Source organism: Sinohyriopsis cumingii, unplaced genomic scaffold, assembly GCF_028554795.1.
Source record: "Sinohyriopsis cumingii isolate HCF-2022 unplaced genomic scaffold, ASM2855479v2 utg000356l, whole genome shotgun sequence".
Taxonomy (NCBI): Eukaryota; Metazoa; Mollusca; class Bivalvia; order Unionida; family Unionidae; genus Sinohyriopsis; species Sinohyriopsis cumingii.
Window position 1 is genome coordinate 281,933 of NW_028315891.1, and position 4,975 is coordinate 286,907.

At 36.0% G+C, this 4,975-nt stretch overlaps 1 long non-coding RNA gene across 1 annotated transcript; it reads right to left on the reverse strand.

Annotated features, from left to right (window-relative positions):
* Positions 1 to 1,523: 1,523 nt before the first annotated feature.
* LOC149774281 (uncharacterized) lies at positions 1,524 to 4,710 on the reverse strand. Its single transcript, XR_016416894.1, has 2 exons — positions 4,597 to 4,710; positions 1,524 to 3,593 (listed from the first exon to the last, which is right to left on the reverse strand). It is a non-coding gene; the product is annotated as an uncharacterized LOC149774281 (long non-coding RNA).
* Positions 4,711 to 4,975: the final 265 nt, after the last annotated feature.

Here is a 4,975-nt window from a genome sequence, read left to right on the forward strand (position 1 = left end):
TAACTTTATATGACAATAGCAGCATTCCATTAAGATACTGAGGGGAGAGGAATTCTAAGTGTTGCTGTCGGGAATCGAACCGCGTTCATCTGTCTCACAGTTAGGCGTACATAACAGTGGACTAATTAGGCGTGTTAGTAAGTGGCCTCATATACCCGGTCTGCTCCGTTATAATATTTATTGTTAGACGGAAATGTTTCCTATAATGATTAACTGACTAAACATGTGAGATGCCCTATCAATGGCATAGTATTTAAACATTGTACAATATTTGCCAAGTAATAAATACATTGTAGATATTTAAACATTTATTAAGCTAAAGTTTGAAAACAACAAAAGGAGCATGTCTTAAAATCACATTCAATCCTGAGGCTCTAAACGCTATAAATATATTTTGAAGTCAGTATAGTATTACAAAACTACAAAAGCGAAACCCACCCCCCACTGTATAGCCTCAAAAAAGGAACAAAGAAAACAAACGACAAACACCATGAAGTAGCCTCAAAATGTGGGGGAAAAAACAATCACATACACACAAAAGACTCCCACAATAAGTCATAGAACTGGCAATTTACATCTACTATCCCCTCCCCTTGTTTTATGATCCCAACAGCATGAAAATACTGGGTTATAAATCTACATGGTCATGAGCAAGACGCAAACAACTGAATCAAGAATGTACAATTAAGAGTCCCGTTACGTATACCCAAACCTAGGAAGAAGGATTGCAGCTATACATATTATCCGCTCGACTTACGCGGAAGCCGACTGAGTGGATAGTTCTTACCAAAAATCTCAACCAATGGCCATTCTTTAAACAAAGATACCCGGTTAAAGCAGCAGTAAATTGTTGTTGTTGTTGTTGTTGTTGTTATTGTAGGGTTTAACGCAATTTTTCAACACACAATAGGCTATACATGGCGGCCAGTATAAATGGTAGAGGAAGAACCCGGGAAAACCCCGGAAAGAACCACCGACCCACGAGAAGCTACTGGCAAGCTTTCTCACATAACCACCAACCCGAGACTCGAACTCACGCAGACAGAGGTGAGATGGCAGTGATCCGTAACGGTGAGCGCTTTAGACCACTCGGCCACTCGGGACCCCAGCAGTAAATTGTATAGGGTACATTTGATGAACTAAGACATATTTATAATCAACTGGTAAAATGAAGACATGATTTATAAAAAAAAATGATAATAACCACTGCAAAACAGCACTATACAAATGAAAAATACTAGTCCGATTCCAATTCATCCAGCCCATCAATCATTGGCTATTAATCGAGAACGATTAAAAGATGGATTTTGGTTGAAACCCAGTTTCGTGCCATTCCCAATGTTGACGACTTGAATCACAACAAGTTATCGATTATTCATCAACTGAACCCAAGTCATATAGGTTAAATGAAAAGACTGAAAATTTTGTTGAGTTCCAACACTACAAACCATCATGTTAGGTTGATAGGCCTGTTCAGATCAGTAGTCCAAAACTTTAATTATATGACTACACTATAGTTTCAGTTTGTTTAATTTCACATCATTTCTGAACAAGTGCCTATTTTAAGTGTTTAGAGCTAATGACAAAGTCCATATTTTTTTCAAAGATGTTTTCGAATCAACCCCCCCCCCCCCCCGCATATATGACAGCACTTGCACAAATATCTTTGCACCATACTGAGCATGTATCCAAACCACTGGTCACTCGTGTTCCCTGTGAATAATCTCAGCCTTACAGCTACATTTAAGAGGTCAATTTGAACATTATAGTGAACGTTTTGAACTTTGTAAATTTTAGGTGAATTTTGGAAACTAAGAAAAAAAAAGCCGATTGTTCTTGTGACAGTTCATTGAATGTTATACTTATCAGCAATGATTGTAGTGATATTTAGGTACTTGCAAAAGTTAGAAATAATTACAATTCAAACTTGCTGCTGTGTTCGTTTGATTTTTATTGTTGGTTTATTGGTTTTAGTAGCACTTTTTAAACATTACTGGCTATTATACCAGGGAAATGGGAGCTAACCGCCTTTCCAAATGTCACACAGGCATCCAACCCGTGCTTGGCCTGGGCGGATATCAAACCCGCGACTCTTGGATTACGAGACGGACGCTTTTCCAACTGAGCTACTGCGACTCATTTGAAGTCATACGGCTAACACACATGTAATGACCAAAGTGGAGGCATAATTACTATGACGCTATTAAAGAGAGCTCGAAGAATTATGGGAATTGTAAAACTAGTGCATAAAACTGCTTGTGAACTTTAGCCTGAGAGCTCACAGCAACGACCCTTTTTTTAAGACCAAAATCAGGACATTGCTTGGCTTGTTCAGATCAGCAGAATGAATGAATCAAATGGCATCATAGGCCAAGCTCAGTGTGAAACTGCGTTGCACATCATATCTGAACGTTTAATTATCTTAATCACGTGAATCTTTGGAAGGATGTATAGCCTGATCGTTGGACATCCTCGAAACAGTATATTTCTTTCCCCCAACATGAAACCGTTCAAACGAGAAAACACGTTAAAAGTGTCGAAATTTACGATGACATAGAGCCATCAATGCTGCTCAACGTATAGTTCTTTAAGTAAATTAGTCAGTCAAAATAACAAACACAATTCAAAACTTAATTTCAAATTGTACATTCGTTGAAAACTTCCTACTCCACTCAATTTACTCCGAGATGGTGCGATTTATTCAAGATTTTATAGAAAAGTCTTAAAATTTAGGACTAAAACTAAGATGCATAATGTAGATGGGAGAAAGCATAAAAAATTATATTATCCAATACTCGTTTTGGGGGTTTGTTTTACATTCAGACTGAAATTTCTCTTCTAAAATCCTAGCAAGAGTTCGTTCAGATCAGCAGTAACCAAACTGAAATTACTTGTATCATGCTTTTTTCAAATAGAGTGTTTTTTCTACATCATATCTGAACAACTTTTACCTTCAGGCAGAAATGAAGTATGGCAGCTGCAGGTTTCTGTTACTTTAAGACTGAAGACTAAATGTGTGTGCATGTGTGTGTTTTACGACACCTCAAGACACGAAGATAGTATATCGTACCAAGGGAGGCAAGCAGAGTAAAACCAGGGTTTCCCGATGTCAGGATTCTAAATCAACCTTTTCTTCCCGTGCATGACACGCTATCCATAGAAAGGGATAAAAAAAATACTAAAATATTTTGATACATTCAAGTTAAAAACCCTATAAGACATTTCTGCGTTCCTCTGTTTAGGTTACTACTAACTCCAGTACTGATCATGTATGTTAACTTAGGACAGAACTTTTTGCAAAATATAATCAGTCTCACTTTTCAAAAATATTCAAAAACCTTCATGTCGTTGCCAAAATGCCTTGTAAACATGAAAAGTTCCGTCATAAACTGAGTGAATAGGTGCACACTCAATAACCAAGTTGCACAAAACCGACTGATGGATCTATGTGACTGCATTTGCAGTGATGGACAAAATAAATTGTTAAGATTACTCATTTATTATATTTTCACGTTATTTTATGTTATTAACTTTCTTTGAGCATGCGATTTCCTGGGACAGTAGCCACGAGGATATGGATGTTGTTTCGTACACTGTAAATAAAAAATAAAAATAAAATTACAAGTCTGCAAGGACATGTTAAATTACGTTATCAAACGAGCTTGCCAACGAATACTCGCTCCTCTAAGCTTTTGTCGTTCTTATTACTTAATTTATTTACTGAAACTATAGATAACAAAATAATAATGCAAAAACAAAATACAATATATACAGGGTTTTACATTCATACGTTGATTCAATGTTCACTATGCTCTTATAGAAACGTAATATAATTACAGTGCAAACATCGCAATAAAGAAATAAATATGTTTAAACACGACACAGCTGCCCGCCCCAACCATACTGTAAACATGTAAATGTTTTGCGCCATTAATTTCACATTATTAGCATATCATAAACCAACAAACCTGCTAGAGCAACCACCTGTATACAATTTTCATCTTTGTAAAACAACCAGAAATACAGAGAAAGCGAAGACAAAAAGTAATGTGTATATAATAGGATATTCTTGAACAATATGTACAACTAGTTTCCATATAACTTAAAAGCTGCCTGTTGGTTTTATTTTCTATGTAATTACGAGAAGTTCAAATTAGAGATACATAAAGTCAGGTTTGTTTACGTTGATAAAAGACATCAATTGTGAAAAGTTAGCTGATTTATAGGCATACACTGAGGTTTCCGTTGTCGACGTCCGGGTCATCAGCTATGACTATGTCAAGATTTAGAACAAAATGTTAACAGTTTCGCAAAGTCATATATAACTTATATATTAGTTTATTCTCCTTCAATAGTAGTAAGCACAAAACAGTTGCGTAGGTCCCAGTCGTGTAGTCTTTGCTAGGTTTATCTTAACTTTACGACCCCTTTTTGAACTATTTAAACAAAAGTATGAAAACTACCAAAAAAGTTTCTTCCGAATATAAATATTACAAAATCAACTTAAGCACAGATTAGCAGAAATGTAAGAAATGTGTACAAATATTGATATTATTAAAAATAATCAGGAGCACCAATTTTTAATTGAATACATACCTTGTGTCACCATTATTTCTTCGCCAAGCGAGTTCATACGAGGTGAAATATCCCCGGTAAATGGCCTGGATCACCAGTCTTATCCTGTATATACCAGTTATAAGCGGACAAAAGTCCTTGATCTATACTGCTCAAAATAATACTACTAAATGTAATGCGGTTAAGCACATTAGCGCATAGTTTACCCTTCTCCTAAAATTAATCAGGCCCCGCATGCTGCCTTGGACCCCGCACATTTTATGGCCAGAAATTAATATATGACAATATATAATTAGATATGCACACACGATTATAATGATGTATGTGGACAATTTGAAAATCCCTAAACATCATGGTTTGAGGTTTGCATAATGCATGTGTTTAGGAACATACGACCAGT